Source organism: Harpia harpyja, chromosome 9, assembly GCF_026419915.1.
Source record: "Harpia harpyja isolate bHarHar1 chromosome 9, bHarHar1 primary haplotype, whole genome shotgun sequence".
In the NCBI taxonomy this organism is placed as follows: domain Eukaryota; kingdom Metazoa; phylum Chordata; class Aves; order Accipitriformes; family Accipitridae; genus Harpia; species Harpia harpyja.
In genome coordinates, this window is record NC_068948.1 from 40,247,867 (window position 1) to 40,272,339 (window position 24,473).

At 51.4% G+C, this 24,473-nt stretch overlaps 1 protein-coding gene across 1 annotated transcript in view; it reads right to left on the reverse strand.

The window, feature by feature from the left end:
• Nucleotides 1–24,473, reverse strand: part of SEPTIN5 (septin 5) — a 48,549-nt gene that overhangs the window by 18,317 nt on the left and 5,759 nt on the right. The window lies entirely within an intron of this gene.

Sequence of the window (24,473 nt, forward strand, 5' to 3'; positions counted from 1 at the left end):
TGGTGGTGCTGGAGGAACCTGTCACTTGCCACACGGGTTCCTGAGCAGCTTTCTGCTTGCAGACGGGGAGGGACGCAGGCTGCCGCCACACTCCTGCCTTGCTCCCAGCCAGAGCTCCCGCTGCTTCTCTGGGAACTGTGGGTTTCCATCAGCGGCTCCACAGAGCACCTGACCAGCAGGGTCTGTGCTGGTCACCCTTGGGCCACAACCCAGGGCCTCCACCGTGCACCCCAAGTGTGGCTGACACCAGGTTCTGCCATAAGGTACTAAGTTACTGCAAGGTCTCCAGTGGCCTGAAGTGTGGGAGCAGCTGTGAGAGTGGAAAGGTCTTAGAAACACACCACATGCTGGGAAAAAAAAGGAAAGAAGAAAGAAAAAGAAGAACAGTGGTTTACCTATGCTGCCATCCTGCAAGCTGAGGAAGGCAACGCCAGAAGTTGCAGGCACGAGGTCCTAAAGGCTAAGAAAAATAAATGGAGAAGAACCAGGAAACACTCCCAGAGCAGGAAAACTCCCGCCATACAGCAGCTGTCACGTCGCATGCAGGAAGCCCTTTTCCAAGCCACCCTGCTCTGCCAGCAGCACCTTTAAATTACGCCCACGGGGTTTTGTTCCCAAGTGTTTCTGCACGTAACAGTCAAGCAGAAGGCCTGGACTGAGATCTAGGTGCGGCAAGAATTGCCACCTCTCAGAACATGTCCCCGTTCAGTGGCTCTGCCCCTGCTTTGCAGCATTTCTCCATTCCTCAGGGAGCCAATAACCCTACAACAGCTTCCCAGCCCAGTGGTAGGTCAGGCCACGTTCATGACACTGGGTTTTTTCCTCCTACATTCACAATACCTAATCCTTGCTTTCCGGACTAAAGGACTCCACCACTGGGGTCTGCAGCTTGTGCATGACTAAGGAGCAATGAAGGTACCATGCTGTCTGCACTGGGCAGCAAGAGCAATGGCTTGTGGCACACCAAAAATGCATCCAAACTTACTTGAGATAACACAGAGGTTTCACCAGTCCTTCCATACCATAAACTACAGTAGCTGCAAGCAAACCCTCTCCAACCCCCATGAATTCTCATGGCTTGGTAAACCCTTGTCTGAGGACACAGGCCACATGGCCACCAACCACAAGCATCTTCCAAGGGCACATGGAGACATGTTGTGTCCCCACAAGCCCACTGCACCAAATCAGAGCATTCTTCTGAGCTGGGATCACAGATGAAGTCAACAATTATTTGGTTGCAACGAAACCACAGTGTTGTTCATGGCCCCAGGAGCCATGCTGACAGTGCAGAGAAGAACAAGGAGCTACTGTCTCCCAAGCACCTTGAGCTCTCACACATCACACTCACTCTCAGGACTGGCAGCCAGGGAGGAACTCCAGCCAGGAGGCCACGACTGGGAACGCAGAGAGCAGATTAGGAAAAGAAACCCAGAAGGGTAGGTCTTGGCTATGGAGAGCATCTTAAGATTGCATGGCCAATGCTATGGCTTTCAAAATGCTGAAGGAGGGTCAATTGGTCCCAGTATCTGCCTCCTCTGCCTCTCCTAGAGACACTCATCTTGGCTCCTCTCCTACCAAGAGTCACCAAACCAGAAATGACGGGCCAAGGAGAAGACATGTTTGTGTCCCTCAGATGTGCCACATGACACACCCAGAGCCGTTGGCTCAGGTTGGTCCATGTGCAAACTTCCCAAAGACAGCCAAGCTAAACCTTATTGTGCCCCTGTCCTTTCTGATTGCCCCTCTCCCTTTCCATGCAGCCCCTGGAAATGCCCAGTGTAAACCCTGGCCTGCTCCTCCAACAAGAAATCTGATGTATGACATGAAAAATAGCACACAGGACATCTCGCACGTGGTGTGCAGCAGAGCTCAGCAGGGAAATGCACATCTTTGCCCTTTCAAGATCTAGAGCAAAACCAAAGTGTTTTCTTCCACTGGCTTGTGGGCCACACGCACCTCTAACCTCCTCTCCAGGCAGGTGCTAGCAGCAGCAGCTCAGGGGTGAAGCTGGCAGCTGAACCCAGGTTTCTGACTGCCAGAGCAGAGCTCTGCCCGGCCCAAAGCTGCCGAGCACTCAGCAAGGGAAATACAGGCTTGGGGTACACCAAGCCCATCCCACCTCATGGACCAGCCCTTCTTTGTCAAAGTATGACAGCAAAAGAGAAAGACAAGAAATAATCAATGAGTGCTGTCTGGCACAGCCCAGCCCCTCTGCATTGCTGCCATGTTGAGCATTTGCTCGCTAACAACGGGGCCAGGACACAGCCAAACCACGCACCTACCCTTCTGCAACATCACTCTCCTTTGGCTCCTTGAAGCCAGCTCAGGGCGAGCGCAGCCTCAAGAGCTGCTCTGGGCAGGGGACGCAGTACATGTGGGTAGAGCTGCAGTGATAGAGCAATGTCCTACTTTTCCCTTTGTTAGAGGGGATTTCTAGCCTGTGGTGCTGAAGATAGGCTCTGAGAAGAGGAGAGAAAACGCATTATTTAATGTTTTTAGATGTAAACTAAGGCAAAATTCACCACCGGGCAGCTGGCCAGCACGTAGAAATGTTCTCCAAGAGCAGCACATCAGCGAATGCCCATGCTGCACTCCACACCGCTGGGCCAAGGAACAAAGAGCCACACTTCACCAACAGCGCTAATTAAACACAGACACAGTGCTGTGCCATTGCACAGTCATCGGAGCTGGAAGCGATTAACCCATTTAAGAAAAACACCCAGCGCTCGGGACCTGGCTGCAGCAATGGACAGAAATCCGCCACACGGAGCTCAGTGCGGTTGGTAAAGGTGGCTGCGAATGCAACAAGCAAGGAGCAGAAATGACACAAGGATGAGCGAGAAGATACCAGCACAGATCAGAGATGGGGATGGGGGCAAGGAGAGGAAATCCTGTCCTCGGCTAAATGTACACCGTCCTGGCCAGTCTCCAGCCACAACAACCAGAGCCCCACACACCTTCCTCCCAGCAGCCCCGATCTCCCATCAGAGGGGCTTTCTCCTTGGCAGCCTCCATGCTCAGCCTTTTGCATAGGCTTAGCCAAGAGGCTCAGCTATGAGCAGCGAAGATAACATGAACGGGAGCTAGATCCAGAGGTCCAGGTGTGAAGACCTCTCCCCCCACATCAACCAGAGCACCCAGGGGAAGGAGACTGAGGGACAGCAGCACAGTGCAGGAAGACAGGGCCCCAGCCAGCTCGCAGGAGAGGTCCCCCACCCGCAGGGGAGCTGGTTTCTGGCAGAGATGCTACAGCCTAAGGACTGCAGTGGTCAGGCTCCATCATTGGTGAACAACCAGGACTGTGTCACGGAAGGAAAATCTTCACCCTGGTCCAGTCAGACACTCTTGAGCAGCACAGAGCCAGGCAATAGGGTCCCATCAGGGATGCACCCAGCCAGCCTGTGCAAAGGACTGGTGAAGCTATGCATATCCATGGCTCTGCAGGGTCAGCACAGTCACATCATAACAGCATTTATGTTTTTTCCTCTGAAGCAGACAAAGCTATTTTCAGAATTCCCCACAGAAGGGAAATTTGGTTCCCGGCTTTTTTCTACCAGGATGGGAAGGGCAGTTCCAGAGGAGCCATTTGCTCAAGTTGAATGGGAGCAGCAGCAGGCAGTAAACCCGTTCCCAGCTTGGACCAGGGCAATGGAGGCTGAGGAGCTGCAGGTGTTTTCCCCGCAGTGCACAGCTGGGAACTTCCATGGCTCAGTTTCCACCTTCTCCTCCTGCTGCCTCCTCTCCCACTATGTGGAAAGTCAGTGCTGACTTCAGACAGATGGATCTCATGGGTATCACAAGGTTTGGCCTCTGCTGCTCCATCACCTGCAGAGCTGCACGCTCACCCTGAGGTTCCTGCTGACCTGACCCAAGAGAAAATGCCCTGCTGATCTAAACTCTGCACTTGCAAGCAAGGCTCTATGTAAATGGTTACTGGGAGCATCAGAGCCCCTACACTTTAGCCAGGCTTCATCCTTTGATGCTCAGGGTATCTTGCTTTTGCAAGATACCAGACCAGAGCTGCAGAAATCCCAAAGCACAGAATTAACCTCCTGTACATACAGTGCCACAAGCACAATCAACACAGCAACCAGATCGCCTGTCTTTCCTTTTACCTACCCCACAGGTCAAGCTTTAATTTCCGCTCAAGGATCACTGCTGCTTTGTCACATAATCCCTGCAGAAATTTATCAAGTTCCATTTTAAAGGTATTTGTGCTCCCTGCTTCCACTTGAAGCACCTCACGCTTCCCAAGAGGCACTGTGTGACTCACACAATGCCTCCACTTCCAGCTCTGAGGAAGGACCGACGACCATAAATTGCCTCCTGCTCGTTTAAACTCGTGACTCCCTCTGGAGCAAATTCACAGCTCTCATCACACCCAGCTCCTCTGCTCATCATTTAGGGATAATCTGCAAAATGTAACACATCGGGCAGATGTGGAGCTGGCTGGAACTCTTCCACAAAACGCTAGGTTGCTCTCCTCTCCGGAGGAGCCCCTGCCAGCCAGACCTTCCCCGCTGCGGTACCGACATGTTCCACGCGAGGGAGAAGCCGGCCCGCAGCAGAGCGGCTCCCGCGGGGGGACGGGGCTGCGCTCGGGGGCTGAAGAGGGAGCTCCCACGGCGGCTTCCCCCGACCAGGGCCAGACAGAAATCAATTTGCAGATCAAACCGGCAACCCTCGTTGCTTCCACCTGGCCCAAGGTCGCAGGCACCGGCGGCTCCAACTGCGAACGCGTTCAAAACCTTAGCGAAGGACAGAGGTTTCCAAATTTAGGCTGTTCAGACAGGAGGAGAAACCGGGCGGCACAGGAGGGGCTGCAGCAGTCTCTCAGCACTACCGCTGCTCATCTTTCCCTCTGCTTCATCCTCCAGCTCTGCAGCACAAATCAGGCTTAAATAGATTCCCTGCCTGTCATCTCAAAGCTACAGCTAGGGAAACCAGAGAGAGGCAGAGCAGAGCCCTGCCAGCCCCAAGAAGCTGGGAACAGGAATGCTTCGGAGACAAACAGGTACGCATTGCTCCATGGCATGGAAGCTGGCTGGGCTGGAAGCCGTTTGGTGGGAGAGGGTGGAAAATAATGGTGATTTATCCTCAGAAATGGAAGGGCACTGCTGCTCCACCTCTCAGGTTCTCCATCCAAATGACAAAAACATCAGCCGTTTTGGAAGCTCTTGATGCACATTAACATACGTGAACAGAAAAAGGTTGGGGACAGGATCTTACAGAAGGTCCAACTTTAAAGTTATAGGTAGTGGTCCCAATCCTGCGATCCTTACTCACCGAGTAGTCCCTTTGAAATAGAGACGACTGCTCACGTGAGTAAGGGATGCAGGATCAGGCCTGTCTACCAAAGAGGCTGAATCCTGAACCGGAGAGGGCATCATGGCCTCTGAGCATTGTGAGACACTCACACCTAGTCCAGCAGGGCCTAGTCCAAGGGCATCGCCAGGGAAGACAGTCCAGGCTGGGGCACCACACCTGCAAACAGCATACCGAGCACAGACCGTGGAGAGCAAGGCAGTGGACAAATAAGGCTGGAAAAGGGATGCTCCACCCAAGCAGGAATGCTCCTGGTTCATCCCCAGTACACCCGTCTCACAGATACTCCCAACTCTGGAAGGAGGTCTTTCTTAACCCTGCTGTCCTCCCAGCAGGCTCCTGAAAACAATATTGGGAGAATGAAAGCCAACTGTCTTGGGACAGCTCCCAACCTCTGTCTGGGTCTCCCAGCTACAATTAACATAACTTTAGGAGTAGCTGATGCCCACAAGAGAGGAGAATAAGCCCACTCTTAGCTCACCAGGTCATTTTTAATTCCATTAGTTAAGGGGAAAAAGGCAGATCTCTAAAGCAACCTTCAGTCCTGGGAGGCACCCAAGCAGAGAAAAGCCAGCCTCAGCCTGTGTGAGGAATAACCCCCAAAAAACTCTGCAGACTGCACCCTTCAAGGCCAGACAGACTGCTGCTTTCCATGACCAGGAGGTAGAGGCACCTCCTCCTTCCTCGGGGGTCTCCTGCAGGTCTCCATCCAGCGCTCAGACCCCCAGGCTCCAGTCTCCCACCCTCTCTCCCTGCTGTCAGCTGCCCCCACGCAGTCACACTGCAGTAGCACGAAGCACAGTCCTTGTGCACGCTCATCAAGATGGCAGAGGCACACAGGGACCTCAATGTTCCTTCCCTCATCCCTGCTCTTGCACCACCAGCCCACTTCACTGAGATCAGCCTGCTGAGAGGGTGCCAGACATTTACCCTCCTCCCTTTGCACCTGCACAACTCTGCCCACAGTCCTTCTCCACCGAGACACGACACAGCTATACCCGGCTGCAAAGTGCTTCCCCTCGGAGCCCAGCATGGGGCAGCGTCCCCAGCGAAGGCAGCTATGTGGCTTCTAGTCTTACCCAGCTCCCCGTGATATGCGCTCAACCATCTGCCATCCCAGAGGGGACCCCCGGGAGCCCGTTTCCCAGCCCCACCATATGACCAGTCTGCGCAAACCTCGCTGCCCACATCAGTCTGCCCAGGGTTAAGCCCTGCATTGGGACTAGTATCTGTCTTTGCAGATGGGTAATTAGATTCCCTTTCCATTTCCTTTTTCCTCCTGATGGTTTCGCTGGCTGGCAGTTCCCCCCGCAGCCCTGCACAATCCAGCAGCATTAGTCAGAGGGAAATTCTGTTCCCTTCCTCCCCTGGATGCTTCTCTTGGTTCAATATAAACAGCACAGTGAACTGCGCAACAATTTGAGTACTTCGTTGCAGAAGCATTTGTCCTTTTCAGTCTGGCAAACACGGCTTTCCCTCCCACACCTGCACCCTGCCCCTTCTCCCCGCCTGGTTAAAATGAGTGTGATGTTGTTGGCAATTGGAAACAATTAGCTAATCAGCAGCAATAAGCAATCAGCTGCGCTGGGGTTGCAGCAGACCTCAATTTATGAGCAGTGGTGCAAAACACTCCTTTCAGGTAGGGCCTAAAAAAGCACACCTGATTATCAGCACTGGTGCGACATGTTCTCAGAAAAAGATCCTAACACTCTCCTGCAGGAAACCTGAGCAAAGAGATGGAGCAATGATGAAATTGGGATAAATCAACACAGAGCTGTCTCTCAGAGCTCCCAGAGAAGGGAAGGAGTGTGTGCCCAGATGAACTACCCACAGAGATCCTTTTTGAACATACAAGATGTCTGTCCTCCCCTGCCACTAAGCAGTGGCTTTCTAGGAAGCAGTACTGGTACCTGAAGCCCTGATGATTGCAAAAGCATCCCCAGGACCTGCAGAGACACACAGACACATCATCTCCACCTGACAGAGGACAGCAGAGGAGTTATCCTGCTGGGATTTATGGCTCCTCCACAGATCCCCCCCTCCAGGAAATGTACAATCTGAGGTTTTCAGAGTTGATCTGTCAATTCTGACCTCTTGTACCCTGGAACATACTGTGATCTCCACAGGCAATGTCCTGAGCCCATGCAGAGCAGTGCCAGTCTCACAGCCCTCTGATGCAAACCATCGAGACTTCCAGCAGCTCCACATCGCTGCCTGGGCTGGGTAGTTTCTACTTTCCACCTGTCTGCAAAAACCAAACTGCCGCCTGCCCCACGGTGAGGGCTTTGAAAAGACTTTCGGAAGATTTCAGGAGCTTGCTGCTGACTCTCTCCCCCAGATCCATGCCAGCCTGTTACTGGCTGCCCACCAAGCACTGGATGGAGTCTTACCCAGCTGTGCCACTGGCCGGCTCGCAGGCCACAAGGCCTGACACACTGCAGCCATTGAGCAGTCGGTGCCTCTTCCACCATTTGTGGCCTGGCCGGGCTTCCCAGGGCCTGGCACACCTCGCACACCAGTGACCGCACCGGATCAGCGCTGCTGCTGCATGGCGGCAGCGTGGCATGGTGCTCCCGAACAGTCCCAGCTGACCCGAAGAGGTCCCCAGCACAGCTGTGTTGTGGGCCACCGACACAGCTGTGGGACCGGCCAGGCAGACACGAAGTCTGGCAGTTTGCTGCATGAAAGAAGAAGAAAAGGTAAGGGCTGCAAGGCAGCAAACGGCTGTGCTCCTCCCACACTTCAAAGACTGTCAAATTTTTTTACAGCCCAAGGCTTGTGGAGCTCAGGCCACTGGAGAGAGGCTGGGGACCAGGATTGTTCCCCAGTTCCCTGTGGCTGTGCAGCCATCCAGCGTTCACACCGGCTCCTTGCACCCTGCCAGAGCAGACACCGAGGCCGTGGCTGGGGAGGATGCGGTCAGAATAATCAAAATGGGAATCAGAGGTGCTCTCCAACACCTTTCTCTCCTCTTCTCCCCCATCTACTTGCTCCAGCGAACACCAAGCCTGGTTACACCTCTGCTGCACAACTCACCACTTCTCTGTGCCCTGCAGTGTGACTGGAGATTCACATTCTGTTAAATGCTGTGATGATGGGAGAAAATTTCAAGTCACTGAATATCTAAATCAAATTGTGCTGTCAAAGGGAATTTAAACAAAGTTTCTTCCAAGCTTAAGAGTAATAGTCAGTAACTGCTGAGTGTTGCTTTTCCTTATCAGAGATGCTGACCAGTAGGGGAAAAAATGAGAATAGTTAGTCTGAATTTGAAGTGAAACAGAGCAAAAGACCTTCTTGGATGGAGAAGTATCTGGCTCAGAGTCCTAGCAGAGATTGGGCTGGATAACAGAGAGCTACCCATCCCCTTCCATAATGCAGGTGTGATACGCAAGGTCTGGAAGTCACAGTGAGGATGACCACACGGATCATTTACCAAGATTGAAGGACACTGACAGGTCCTGATGGCTCTGTGGTATCCAGATGAACACCCTGTCTGAGGCTGCTACAGGGAACACTGCAACTTGCCAGGCTACAAGGTCAGCTCAGCAATCACAGTGCTCTTGCAACAGAAAGGCGGTAACAGGCACCCCAGCACAGCATGCCCCGTCAGCACAGCAACCTCCGTGTGCTTCAGTCCAGCCCCAAACTTCATTAGCAGTTTTGCAGCAGTGAGAGATTCCTACTAACCACTGAGATGGTGCCATCTGTTTCCACTTATGTCCTGGCTCGCAGGAGCAGCTACAGAGCAAAGGACTGCAGAGAGACTTTCCTCTCCTATGCACACAGGGACTGAACAGCTAGCTGGTTGGGACAGACGGTCTGAATTTGCCCTCCCCAGAGCAACCTAGCACCTCCCTTCTGTGCAAACTACACACCTGGGAGGCACGGCAGCCCTCCCACTTTGGTTTTGCTATCAAGCTCGGTCATACACCTACCCACAGGCCGCTTCCCTGCAGGCACAGAGAACTTGCTCCCAGCAGACAGCACAGCTGCACTGACTTACTGCTCTGCATGGCACCGCAGCAGAGAAGGGGTTGACTAAGGTGTTCCCACATCTCTTGGTATGCCCTCTACAAAGCCAAAAGGAATCTGCCACTGATAAGCCAGGATCCCCAAATCAACAGCTACCAGGCCTTCTTTCTTTCTATATCAGGGTCCTGCAGAGATCACGCTGTGCAGAGAAATCTTTACCTAGACACTTTTTTCATCTATTCATTTTTACGTATGGGCTGCTTGCAGCAACCACATACCCACCTGCCCCAAAAAGGGGCAAGACATGCCAGCGGTGCCCGCGCAGCCCTAACCAGCACAAAAAGCACAGAGCAGACAGTGGAGATAAAAACAGCAGCATGTAGCATGGGAGTGTCTAGGCTGCTTCCGAAAACGGTAGCACAAGGAGGAAAGGGATAAAAATGGGGGACACCCTGCATGGGGAGGGCTAAAAAAGTATTGCCTCTGTCTTGACAGCTGAACTGCAGGAGGACTCTGCCACCTTGTTTTACCAGTCACACCTGCCTCAGGAGGGAAAATAGTCCTCTTGCTCAACAGGAGTTTTCATGCTTTGAAACAGATTGCTTAATTCCTGGCAATTTGAGTTCAGCAACTACGCTTTTTCTGTGGTTGCTGCTTCCTCTCTGAGCACACACAGTGTTTTTCAGAGCCAGAAGAGACATTATGCTCCTCTCAGCCTGCCCCCCAGGCCCTGCAATTCCCCTCAGCGATTCCTCCCTTTGGAAGGGCTGGTGCCTGTGGTTCACAACCGTGGCAGAACATGCACTAAGTTTTCCTTCCCCAAAAAATCTTTATAGTCTTGCTTGGAGAGAGCTGAACCGACTTTTCCTGGAGAACAGTGCTCTTAGGAGAGACAGAATGAAATATCAGGACATACCATGAACAAAATGCACACTGTGATACTGTAGCAGCAGCAATCAGCTGGACAAAAATTCCACAAAATCAAAAGCCTGGAGCATCCTACACAGCTTCACGGAGGGGATCCTTCCCAACATGGTCCTGTCCTACTACCGCAATCCCATCACCAGCTTCTCAGCCCATCTGTGGTTTCGCATACCCTACCACCAACCACACCGCTCTGGGGAGCGCGGCTCTGAATCACCCGGCAGGCACAGCCACGCTCAGCTCTGCACCAGTGCGGCACCGATGCTGCAACCAGAGATGGGAGAGTGGCCAGACCTCAAGTCCATTCTCAATAGCTGGAAAAGACAGCTTTCTCTAAAGCGTATCCTCCTGTAATGAGTCTAACAGCCCAAGCATAGGAGCTTCCCTCACCACTACTCCAATCTGGCTGCTTTGCTGTCACATATTGTCAAGCCGTCCCACTCAGCCCTGCTCTGCTGAACTCCTCCCAAGAGATAGTTCTCCTCAAAGCCCCAGGTACAGTGACATTGCCATCCTGGTCCATCACAGCCCTGTCCCAGTCACCCCGAGACCGCTCCTGGGGACTTTATGCATTGCAGGGAACACACACAGCCTGTACACGCACAGCTTCAGGCCACACACACGGCACAGAGCAGCCAGGCTGCTCAACGCTGGGACTTGAGAAGACTCCTGCCTCCTGCAGCTACTCAGCCCACCGAGCAAAGCCATGCTTGGGCAAGCAGGACCTGCTGCGAAGACCTCCCACAGCGAAGGAAGAACCAGCAACCCTGCCACCAGGCTGCCCATTAGCCCTGAATCGGGGGGAGGCCCTGAGCAGCACAGCAGGGCTGGGCACGGAGCCCCGCATTAGCATCCCAGCTCCAAAGCTGACAAACCTCCCGCTGAAGGCAGAGTCTGGTACAAAGGCCCATTTGTTCCCAACACACGAGCCCATTCCAGGCTGCCGCCTGGACACATCTTCTTTATTGTGCCCTCCTGACTCCGGCAACAGGCAGGGCTCGGGGCTCAATGGCCCCTTTCTGGGACGCTGCTGGGGCTTACACACGAGGCCGCAGATGGCAGGGAACTGCCAAGGTCCTGAGCCCTGCCAAGCAGCGAGCACTGGTATCGTGTGTCCTTCTCCACTGACAGCAGCACAAGCCTTCTTTGGGGCTCCACTGTCCCAAAGCCCTTCTCACAGACATGGCAGAGCTCCTCTGCCACCCGGCCGGCCACAGTCACCTGCCACTGCACTCCAATGTCACTGGCACAGCTGTGGGCTGCTGAGCAGAGGGGACAAAAGGGACGTTTTTGTGCAAAATCCCTGCTTGTCCATGCACTTTCAGATTGTTCCATCATCTACAGGCATGGAGACAACTCTGAGGCAGGAAGAAGGAAAATGGGACTTTAAACTCTTGTCCTCACCACGACACAGTCATGATGGGATCTGTTTCCAGTCCCTGCTCCCAGTGCAACAGGGAAGAGGGGTAGGAGGGCTGGGAGAAGTCTCTTGCTAGATCCCATGAACAGTTAAACTCTCCCTATTTAGCAGTGGTGGGAGGGGATTTATCTCCAAGCAAGAGTCTTGATACCACCTGGGATGAGGCCAAGAGAAAACCAAATTCCTCCAGTGAACTTATCCCCCTCCCATACTGCCTACCCAGCTACCGGGAGTTTCCTCCGCAGCCACACAGCCACAGGGACGTGAGAAAAGATTGCTTTTATTTTCCCACCCATAGCCTGCCACAGCCTAGCATCTCTCCAGCTTGAGCTCGAGCCAGAAGACAACCAGGCTTAAGGGGAAGCAGCTGGACTCCCCCCCACAGCTTGCGAGACAGCACTTGGAAGCTGTCCTTACTGGAGCATGCGGTCATTTACTGAAGTCCAGAGCTGCGCCTGGCAGACCAGCTCCAGCAGCCAGGGTAGAGCTGGGCTTGCTGGACGCCAGCAGAGTCCAAGGACTCCAGGCTCCAATTGTGCAAGAGAAAATCTTGGCCGTCTCAGAGTAGCAGACATCAAGACAGGAGGAAGAAGGGCCCTTTGCCATGTCAGGAAGGAGAATTCTCTGGTAGTTTCTGCAAGCAGCGTCTGCCTGTGGTCTCCTGAGCTCCCTGCCACTGCCTGGGACCTGGAGCTGACACCCCAGCTGGCTCCCACCCCACGCTCCAGATCCTCAGTGCTCCCACTGACATCTCTGCTCCTAGAAAGCAAAGCCTCTGGGAGGGCTCTGATCCCCTTTTCCACTGATCCACAGGGCCCTCGGATACCAAGATCCCAGCAGGGACTCTTCCATCCATGCGCATACCTTCAGCACCTTCCTGCACCAACACACTATTGCACTGCGCATGTCTTCCAGCTGGGCATGGCTCAGCACCCTGCAGGACAAGCCTGAACTTTTCATCAGGGAACTGCTCTGATACGTGCAATTTCCAGAAAGGCCTCTTGTCCATCTGTGTTTTTTGGACTCCGCTCTGTCATCTTCTCCTTCCTACTTCCCCCCAACTCTAGCATGTCAGAAGATGAGAACAAAAAGATAAAAAACCCCGCAGCCACCCCCACTTCCCACCCCACTTGCACAACCGTACCACCTGGCAGCGGGGCACTGCCCCTCAGTCATGGGGCTGGGGAGCACCCAGGTACACCCCCTTTCCTCAAGCAGATGCACAGGGCTGATCCCCAACACCGGTGCTGCTCCTCCGCGGGGCTGTTCCCTCCACCAGCACAAAAGGGGCCACATCACACCCCCTGCCCCCTCCCTGCAGAAGTCACAACCGTTGCAGACAGCAGCACAACAGCTCAGACATCACCAAGTAGCCTCAAATCCTGGTAATTGCGGCGAGATGCCAGGACCTTACAGGGCTGGAGCTGCGTCTTACCAACAGCCACGCTCAGGGAGCTGGCAGACTGCAGGAGGCCTCCGGGCGAGATCCTACCCCGTACATGCCAAGAGCACTCTGCTGAGTAGGAAGCACAGGGCTCTCCCTGGAGCCTCAGCCCCTCGCCTGCATCGTTCAAAGAGCAGCATAAGCTGTGGCTCCAAATGCTGCTCCACCTCAGAGCTGGAGATGGATGAGGTCACCTCCAGTCTGAAATCACTTCCGTTCTTGAGCTGCTCTCAAGGCTGTGCCACAGATTAAAAAGAGCGGGATGGGTGGGGAGGGAAACCCAAATCAATGGAGCATGTTCCCTATTAGGAGCTCAACACTTCATTAATCTCTGCCTCCCAGCTGACTGCCATCCGAAACCTCCACCCTCCCTCCTTCCCCTGCAAGAACAAACCTGGCAGGAACTGCTTTGAGTTAATAGCGGGGTATGGCATAAGCTGCATAGGACTATGCTCGATGCCTGACTCCCCAAATCCAAGCCAAGCAGAGCAGTGGGGAGAAATCGCAGCTTCGTGCAGTCAGACTAGCTCAGCCACACCGCTCCACCTTGTGCCCAGCTCCAACTGCTGGCCTTCAAATGCCTGCACTGCAACAGCTGAACTCTCTCCCCATGCACATAGCGTTGGAAATGGTTTGTACTGGCAACTGATCCTATCCATGCTGCGCTGAGCACCAACACCACAACCCTGTGGCCTCTGCAGCACAGCCCCATTCTCCACTGTCCAGGTGGCCACACTGGCCAAGGTGGCAGCAGGATTCTCACACCTGGATCAGGCAGTACTTAACCCAATGCCTGAGGAACCAGGCTGAGCAAGAAGGATCAAAATTCAGGTCACCAGCACAGGGGAGTCCTAAGGAAAAGAGCCTTGCAGTGGTCACACTTGGCCAGGAGAAACCAGACTGACAGTTTAGTGGCATCCTTTGAAAAAGACATCAACCACAGATGAATCAGTGCTTCATTCTTGGAAGCACTAAACTGACCGCAGTATCCAACAGTGCCTCAAGCAGTAATGGCCGAGACACATCACTGTCACACAGTTCCCTCCTACACGGTCGTGGTTTCTTCCCCTCACCCCAGATTTTGCTCTACACAGGAAGGCACTGAGGTTTTGCGGGTCTCCTCCAGAATTCCCAGTCTCATTGCAATGGCAGCCGTTGGATGGGGCCATTTTGTCAGCAAATACAGCTGCTGCGATCCATACGCTGTTTGGACCCAATCCAAGTGCAGCCCGTGCAGATGGCCTTGGCCTCACGTGTGTCACAGCAGTGACTGGCCAAAGCAATGCTGGGCATGATACTGTCTCAGTACTGTGGGGTAATGGGAGCTACTGCAAATGCAGTGGATAGAGAAGCAAGGGGCAGGGTATGCTTGAGTGCGCAGCTATGGATCACATGCTGCATATTTCTAGGACTTCCTTCAAGCAGATGGAAGACTGGAACTCATGACCATGCGCACTGCCAATCCTGTGCTAGCTTCTCTGGATCACACGACACCCCTGGGGCTGAACAGTGGGAAAAGTACAGCACGACAGCTTCTCCCAGAGAGCACTTTGCTCCCCAGCCTCTTTCCAGAGGCCAGCCCTGGATACCAACCAGCCAAAAACACAATGAAAGCAAGAGCTTTCTTCTCTGTGGGCTTCAGCCCTTCTAGAAGCAGTGGGCACCAGAGAAAGGAACCTCTCTTAAATCCTGGCACCAGGCACAGACCTGGGCTGTGCAGGTGGTTCCTCTTCAGCACAGACTAGGAATAAATACTCTGCGGGACAGACGTATTTCAGTAGAGGAAGCAGCGGGCTGTTCCCACCTGGCTGCATTCCCACCAGCTTCTTTCTGCCAGTTCTGGCTTCACACCTGTAACTTGGTAAGATGCCAGCAAGAAGTCAGCAACATAGTGAGGACCCAGTGGGGAAACAAATATCCAACAGACAGGTTGCCTTGTTGGGGAGATGAGGTGCCACAGACCTCCTACTGGGCAGCGCCTGCTAGCTCCCAACAGGAGAGCTCCAACAGCAGTGAGCTGAGCAGGGCATGCTTCACACCTCACTGCCCTGAGAAACAGCAACCACTACATGGAAGGAACCGGTCTGAAGTTGAACATTTGGGCTAAGGGGATTCCTGAGGCTCAAATGCCTCTGGGAAGTTTCAGTTGTGGCGTGACTGACTCACAGAGGAATGGAGCCACACCATCAAAGTAGCTGCTGCATATCCCTAAAAATCACAGCCTCCAGACAGAAATGCCTCTAGACAGAGGTGTTACGTCCCAGGCTTCAGTTCTGCCACCTCTAAAACAGCAGTGGGGAGAACTTCACTATGACCATCCACACCTGCCCTGGCTGGGCCAGCAATGCCTGCCAAGCCCTCCAGGATCCTGGGCTGGAAGGCATTCAGGAAGGGTTGTGCTCCTCACCCTGCACCCAGACACCCTGGAGAGCTGTCCCCCAAAAAACCCACCAACACTGTTTGTAGGAGACTTCTGCCTGCTATAGGCTTCACACTTTTCCAGTACTCAACTGCTCCTCGCGTGCAGGAATGGACAGCCGTTTTGTTTGCAAACAACTGTACATGAATACTGCAAGTGAGAGCAGGCATGCACTAATGCTCCCACAGAGTTTTCCTGTATGTTGTTGTTGTTCTGGGGTTTTTTTATTTATTTTTAAATTGCTTAACATACAGGCAAAAAAGCCTGTAAAAGCCATTCAGGCTGAAAGAAAAGGCTTCACTCAGGGCAGCTTAGTAAGAATTAGACTGTACTGTATTTGAGGAACCCACAGATAAGATACTGGTAAACATACAAAACCACACCCTATATTTTCCAAAACTATAGGCAGGAAAGATCCGCTGAGGGACTGTTGAATATTCTGGACAGTAGGATCTGAGGACATGGAGGAGATGCTGTGAAATCATTAGTATATTAAGAGCAACAGAAAATAACCTAATTCAAGAAAAAACTCTCTTCCCAGGCAAACCAGGCTTCCTCTGTGCAAAGGAATTCCACAGACGTAAGGACATCAGTGCCCTGGCACAGTTAGAGATGACGAAGGTTGTATTTTCCTTTTCCAGTAATACTTAGATTTAACTATATAAACTGTTCCTCTGGGAGCAGATCCTATTTCACTGTTTACGCAAGAGCCTTAGAGTTGGATTTTAAAGGTGAAAGCACCCACTCCCAAACTGCAGGGAGCCCAGTCAATACAGATGTTCTTGCTATAGCAAACAGCTGCTCCGTCGCACTTCTCTCTAATTCTTTGCCCTGCCACTCTTGCTGTCACTGGCACATCCAGAAAGATCAGGGCACGGGAGGAGTTCAACCAGGCAAGAATGGCCTCAATTATCAACACTGCAAAAAGTAAGAAGGGATCTGCAACAGCTAAGCCTGCATCAGTTTTTCATGCTGTGAAGAGTCTAGGTGAAGACAGGCACACGGGATACAGAAGCATCCAGCCTCAGGGCAAAGCACTGCCTAGCTCTTCAGCCCCGAATTTGTCACCCAGGAAGGGGATTGCAATCAGCTACGTGCTCCCAGCGAGTGCATCCCCATGTGCAGGGTGCTGAACTGGAGCACAAAGGCAATCCCAGCCCCAAAGGGCTTGCAATCAGAAGCATACAAGAAAACTAACAGGCGCACGGATCAGTCAAAAAGCAGCAGAAGCTAGTGTGATAAACAGTGACTATCCACTAGCTAGCTGCTGCCAAGTACGCACGGGGGGGGTTTAAGGAAGAGTTTGGAGGAGGATAAAGAGGGCAATTTTCAGAAGAAACAAGGCAGGATAAGATGTTAAGAACACTAATCCACAACAGAGCATCTCTGCCAAAGTCCCTAAAAAAGAAGCAGCATTGTAAAAGTTTCAGTTCCAATAAAGAAACAAAAATCTTAGATGGCTCTATCGCTCATGAGCACAGCCATAATCCTTTCAAGGCCATTTTCACAGAGCTATGGCTCTTACTGATTTTTTTGAGACAAAGATGAAAGGCCCATTCAGAGCAGCCCAGAACCTACCTCCTGCAGTATTTTCCCAGTTATTTTCCTTCACCAACCCCTTTCCTGGACCTAATCCATGGACCACAGCACATGAAAGGCAACTCTAAGCTTGGCACCAGGTGTGTAAATTCCTCTGCAGCAGCCTGCTCATGGGAGATGGTGAGAGCTCTTGCCACACAGCAACTGAAATCAGTTAGAGTGATGACAGGGGAAGAACAGTGGCAAGGCTGCTCACCAGAGCCAAATTTATTAAAAACATAGGAGGTGCCTAGCTCCTCTCAGTTTCAAAGGACTTGGGCACTTTAATCCGTATTTAAAGAAAGCTGGCCCTTGGTTCGTATTATCACAAACTGCCTAAAAAATTTGCCTTTAAATTAACTACATTGTACAAAGGCCTTTGTGGAAGAGCTGATGTTTCATCCTATCGTCTTTGATCTCCACACCACCAACCCAGACCAGAGGAACGCATCAGCTCCTTGGTTAATCCAGAATATGCCGACAATCTCAGAGGCACTGCAAGTGGGATCACTTAATTTTGGGCAGGGACAGCCCGCAGTTCTGGGCTGGCACAACGTGAAACTGCAGGGCTGTGGCCCGGGAGAGGGCTTCACAGGTACCATCACCATGCAAACAGCCAACAACCCTGCCATCGCGCCACGAGGCCCCATTGAGCTTAGCACTAGGAACGAGAACATCAGAGCTGCCGTTAGGATCTTCCAAAGAAGGTCCACAGGTTTATAACCCAACTCGCTATTTTGGCGAATTTCACCAGCGATAATTCAATGTAAAATACTGCAGTCAGACCAGGCAACTCAGTTTGACCAGGACAGACCTGGAATACTGGTATTGTCCTGACAAAGTCTCAGGGATGGTATTTTCTACCAGATTTGAGAAAGGCATTTTTCTACTCTCCTCGTCAAAAATCACAGCCTTAAGAACAAACCTTAGCATCCAACTGGATTGCAGGAGACAAGAGAACAAAGCCCTAAATCTTGTAGAGGGTCATTAAAGGGCACACATTCTGAATCATATTGTCCCACTCCTCCTAAAATCCTTTCCACCTTAAGGTAACAATTTCTCTCCCCTCAAAAATTGAGTGAGAAAGCAATCACAAAAGGTTAGTGCCCCAAGCTGAATAACTAATGTCACTGCATCAGGGACACAGCCCAATCACACAGAACAAACTGGGTTCTTGATAACATCTGTTCTTTGCAGATAACATTGCTGTGACACTGGTCTTGCTGCTATTTCAGTCTTGACTTCTACTTTAAAGTTTATGCAGTCAGAGTCATCAATACAATCTCTACTTGCCCTCTAGCAAAACTGTTAACTGAGACTCATTAATACAGTCCTGATCTGAAGGAACAGATAATTGTAAACTCCTTGCTCTTGTGGATTTTTTTAGTGGTGTTGCTGATTTCATAAATTTCTTTCTGGGCTCCACCTGAAAATAACAAGAATGGTAAAGTGCACAAGATCTAAGATGAGAGACAGTAACACAGTAGGCGCTGGAAAAGCAGAGTTCATGAAAATGTCACTTTTGTAACGATTATAACCAATTTCTGGAAGTCAGAGCAATGAAACTGGACTAAAGAAGATATTAGACAAGACAAAGTCATTTGACTGTAAACACTGTGGTGGCTGGACACACAAGGCACAGCAATACCAAATGTTAGAAAGAACTTGGAAGCAACAGAGTGGAAAAATTGCATTTGCCAGGTAAGAAGGAAGAGTGGGGCAGGAAGAGGAATGCTCAGCTCAGACAGTAGGTTAACGGACAGCCAGCACCCCCGTGCAATGTCAGCTCAAGTGACAGCCACAGGAGGCCAGGAGTGACTTGTCACTCACAGCCCTTTAACGAGAACAGGGTGCAAAATCAGATTAGACACCCACGAATAGCTCTTGGGACCTGCAGCACAGCATGAAGCCAAACCTTTATATCTTTTAAGAATCCAAGGCTAACCATCTTCAAGCAAATCCCAGAACCAATGTCACATGCAGAACAGGGAGGAATTTTCTTGGGTTCCCAGCCTGGGCTCTGACTTGCTAGGCCAAACAGCAATCTCTTGGGATTTATTTTCTGGGAGTTATTCTCTAGTCATGTTTTGCTGTGGGATCTCGCCCGCTGCCCCCTCACAGGCCTGTCAGAAACATACTATCCCCTCACAGACACGCTAAATGTCACACCATACTGGCCAGACTCGGCAGCCCTCCTCCGAGTCCCCAACCCAGACAAAACCAGCTTAACCCAGAGACATGGTTCTGCCCAACGTGGCTGTCCCCACGGCTCGCAGTAGCCTTGCATGCCCTCGGACTACACGAAGTCAAGTTCTTTCCATTCTTATCTCCAGCCTCAAGGGGATAAGAAAGGAAAGAAAAATCTGTAATGTGAGGATTTCTAACCTCCAGCGCTGAGGGACAGGGCAAGGATGGAGGAGGTCTGGTTTTATGTGCACAAAGGGAACACGCTCCCTCACCTGCACACCTCTGGAACAGACTATTCCCACTGTATGTGATCAAATCAACAGCATCAGGCCAAATTCATGGCCCAGCTTTAAGAAATTTTGTTGGGACTCTTTGCTGATGTAATTTTGCCATAAGCGGGGAAATCAGTTTTTCTTTCCAGGCTCATTTATAAACCATTGCCTTACAAATACCAAGCAAGACCTGCTTTCCTCTGCTGGAGAAAACACATGCTGGCATGTTACTGCAGGATGCCAGCCAAAAGGTGGGTGGATGCCCTAATTATATATATATTTTTTTTAAATAAGAATGAAAAATAGTTATTTGTCGTGAAGAAAAAGCCATAAACCACTAAGGGACAAGCTCTAGGTGCCTAATACACACAGATTCACTGGAGCCACAAATTAGCTCAGCCCTCGGGCGTACACAGGGTGTCTGAGGAAGCAAGAGGAGGGCTCTCATCCAGACGTTTCCTGGACATCCACTGTTGATTAACACCATGATAAAAGCCCACGTCTGGGCTGTGAGCTCTACCTTGCAGGGACACACTTCAGTACCAAACATGCCCGAGTGCAAGACGCAACACAGGAACAGCACACTTGAAGAAGCATCCGCACACTTTGCAAAGAAACATAAGATGGCTCATTAAGCTTTCAGACTAACAAGCCCCACGGTATCCTTCGTTAGCAACCCCATGCACACACTGCACTGCTGCTACATGAAGGGCAGCTCCAATAACACCATCTCTTGTTTACCAAGAAAACAATTCTGCTATTGACTGACACCTGCCCATGACAGTGCGACCACGGGAGGAGCAGGGAGATGTTCAGATTACATTGGCTATTCAAACTAGGCAGCAAAACGCCTGGCACTGGCTGGAACCTCCGAGCAGCTGCTGAGGACCAGCCCTACCACCTCAAACAGAAAGGCTTTTACTGACATTAATGAGAGCTGCTGAAAATAATGCCATCACACAGCTATGAGATGGCATGCAGCCTTTCTGTTTGAAGACCAGCAAGCTGAACAGAGCAGGCACTGAGGAAGAGGAACGCTGGGCTCCGTCCAGTCGCTTCTGGTTTATTTAAATTGCTGTTAAGTCAAATGCCGTGAACCTGGTGTGAGCTGAGTGTAGTGGGGCAGGGCCGATGAGGCTTATCCAAGTGACAAGAGGACACACTCCTGCTGCACAGGGATGGTTAGGAGGATCCCTAAGCAGATAAATGTGACAGTACTGGAGCAGAAAACATGCTGCTAACTTGTTCGCTTCTGTGGGCCTGGTCTGAGCTTCTGAAGTGCCAGCCCAAGGGCTGCTGGCAGACTAGAGCAGATCCAGAGCGTTCGGCTGCTCAGTAGACCTGGATTCCTTCCCAAGCACGTGCCTGGATTAATTGCCCGGTAAAAGCACCAAGTCCTGTTAAATAACTGTCCTCTCTGATATCCACTTCCCTCATAAATACATGCTCTGCCAAGGGCTCCTTTCAAGGGGAGAAGAGCTCTTTAAAGTAAGCAGATGAACAGCAAAGGTATTAATCGCAGGAGCGAGACGCGAGCAGTTTCCATTCTGCGTGCTCCAGCTAAGGGCTCCCGAGCACTGCTCTGGCTGTGTCGCAGAAACCATCTACGGAGAGTCAAGACTGCAAGCGCAACTGCCGGGAGACGAGAGATCATCTCAGACAGCATCTCTCTTGCTGTCCTGATGACACACTCTTGCTCATCTTGGCACTGTGCAACCACAGCAGCAAGGCTTTGCTGCAGGCCAGCTGCATCACTTGAAGTTTAACCCCCACTGCCTTGATTCAGCCCACTGCCTACAAAACAGGGCAAATAGCAGCTCCTGAAGGCTGTGATGCTTCTTCCATTACTGTCTGATCCCAGCTGGCACCAGCTCCTCTGAGCAGCAAGAGCCTCTGAGAATCTATAGGATCCTAAAAGCCATAAACCTCCTTGACATTTTTTATGGCAGGCCTTGGGCAGAGGGAAATTACTATTGGTCCAGATGGGCCTTTCCATACTGCTTATCGGCATTTCCAGGACTTCACATCACTTAATACCCCATGCAGAGACTCAGGAGAGCTTTAAACTAAAAAGAAAGCACAGCCAAGGGGACCATGTATGTAGGGCAGGCAGATACCAGATGTCTTTGTGACTCATATTTCACCTGAATATATAATTAATGTAGTATGTAATTTACTTGAAAATAAAAGTGGATGTAAGACTGCAGGATCTAAAGAGACTTCATGTGTGTACGTATCACAGCAAGAATGAGCTCAGTGCGGCAGGCAGGATTAGAATAGTTCCCACACTGAGGAAATAGCCAGGAGACATTACAAAAGGCTGAAAGCAAAGCGACTTGCCTGGGAAGTGATCTTAAAAATAATTGCAATACAAACTAAAGCAGTAAAAGGCCTGGCTTGCACTCTCATGTGTGTTCACACAGCTCCAAGCGCCAGGGGTCTGCAAAGAAAAATGAAACATAGTCACTGGAGCCCAGACCACATCTGTACCACCATAGGCTTTGCCTCACAGAAAGTAGAAGGAAGACGTTAAGCCCTTGGAGCCTCTTTTCCCACAAGCTAACCGAGTGGATCTCTTTTCCCCTCCCTTGCTTCTGCACTGAGAATGTCCAGAGGTCAGTGGGACGGGCTCGCTCCCCATGGCCAGTCTCCAGGAGCTAGCACTCATGATCCTGCGGTTTATTTGCTCAGCCTGCGCTCCCAGCTCCCGGTTCCCCCTGCCAGGAGTCATTCTGGGAGAACGGCACCAGCTGCCCCAGAGGTGGGGTCAGGCAGAGACAGGCCATCCCAGCTCCATACGCACACCCTGGACACACTTGATAACAAGCTTCAGAACAAACAGGGCACTCCCAAAGTTCCCAGGAAGAGCAAAGAGCTGAGCTGAACAAAGCTGGCAAGCGAAGGACCTCAGCTCTCCTGCTCCTTGGCTCTGAGCAGTCGCGCCGTACAGCCACCGCAGTGGCACACAGGGACCGGTCAGCCACTGCGCTGCTCCTCTCTCCCCATCAGCTAACTTCAGGGCGAGCACTTCAGTCCTGGCACCGGCCGTTACTGCTGTCAGCTAGTGCCACTGTGCAGGAAACCAGCCCAAATTTAAGAGGTGAGTGAAAAACTGGAGCTTTTCTATTAAGGGCTTTCCACCTCTGACTGACAACTACATTGGCTCATCCCACAGAGTCCTGAGCTAGCATGAACCACAGCCCGAGATCCTCCACCAGCATGCTGCACTTCTGAGTGTCAGCCCCGAGCCTCCTGTAGCTGTCGCTGCCACAGCATGGCACCAGGCTGGTGCAATCTGAAGGCTGCACAGCTGCATCCAGAGAGGTTTGTGTTGCCTCGAGCATCCCTGCACTGTGCTGCCCTGCACAGCATAGCTACATCCCTCTTCTAGAGCTGAACTTCAGCCTCAACTTATCCTTTTTTTTTTTTTTCTTTTGACTTCAGGAGTGGACAGTTGTACTAAAGCCAGAAACTAAACAATTCTCCTCCCCTTCTTGGCATTACAGCCTTGCAGATGCTTGTGCTGGGTTTCACTTCCTCTTCAGCTCTTGGCCAACACTTAGCCAAGCTTTGCTCATCAGCAAGCTAGTCCCTGCAGCCCTCCAGCTCACTCTTCTCCCAGCCACCTCCAGCATGTGGCTGCTGTGACACCGCTGGGGGTAACAGCCACAGGGGAAGGGGCTAGGAGTGACAGACTGAGGGAAGGCACAGCAGTCTAGAGCTGAATGTTAGCAGGCCATAATAGATTTCAATTAATACACTGGAAATACACTCACACAAGAGAGAAGGAATTAAGAATATTAACCCATTCAGCCCTCAAAACAGAAAGGACGTTTACGTGAGTCTGGAGCAACAGAAGATCTTTCACTTTCTGCAGCCCAGCCCCTATGGGTAGCATTGCACGTGCAAACCCTTCCTCTCCCCATGCTGAGTGCCACCTTCCACTATTCATTTTAAACAATGTTTGTGGGATACCAAGTGGTGGATGAACACATACTGATGAGGAGCACGTGTCCTGGGATCTGATCCCAGCTTTTCTGATGCACCACACACAAATCCGGCTCCTGCACACACTTGTGGGAACAAGATGACTGCAAACCTCTTCACAGCTCCAGGGACAATTCTCTGGGAGAAAAGGAATGTGTAACAGCAGACATTTTTTCTTGCGCTTCGAGGCTAACCACACTGTAGACATACACACACACGCGCGCACACACAAACTCCAGCCCATATGGGAATTATTCCAGCATGCTATGAAACAACTTGCATACGCTTCACAAAAATCTGAAGTCACACAATGTATTAGAGATGATACATGTTTCTCTCATGAGCTTTAGAGAATTATTCTGTGTGGTTTCACTGTCTCAGGGAAATCTCTGCCTTGGGCAAGAAGGGGACTAAGTCTTAGTGTTGGTCAGGCAAGGAAGTGTTGGTCTGCAGGTAAGCACAGAAGGTGCCCTCCAGTTCATGCTCTGCTATCCAGGAAAAAAGTAACACAGAAGCCGCTTGAACTGCAAGAGAAACAACAGGAGAGGAACCCTCCTGGCTTAGCCAAGATATAAGTATTAAAGATGGAGCAGAGCTCTCCAGGCTTGGTTTCAGCATATACAAGCAGTAGCTGCAGCATGGTTGTAGGAGCCACCGCTGTGGGCAGTGTGGTGTCCCAAAACTGCTAGGGAAACCTCTTGGACTGAACATTTAAAATGAATCTGGCAAAGCTCTGAAGATACAGAGCAGAGACCCAATCTGGCCTGGCACAGCAAGCAACCAGCTGGCTGTAGGTGGAATCTCCCCTGGATTTCCAAGTTGTCCATTTTATTGGTATTTCATGAACAGCAACTTAGACTGAAATTGAGGGTGGGTAATATGGGCTCTAGAAGACATTGAACTCCACCAGCTGTTTCTCTTTCTAGACTTACCTTTCCTCAACTT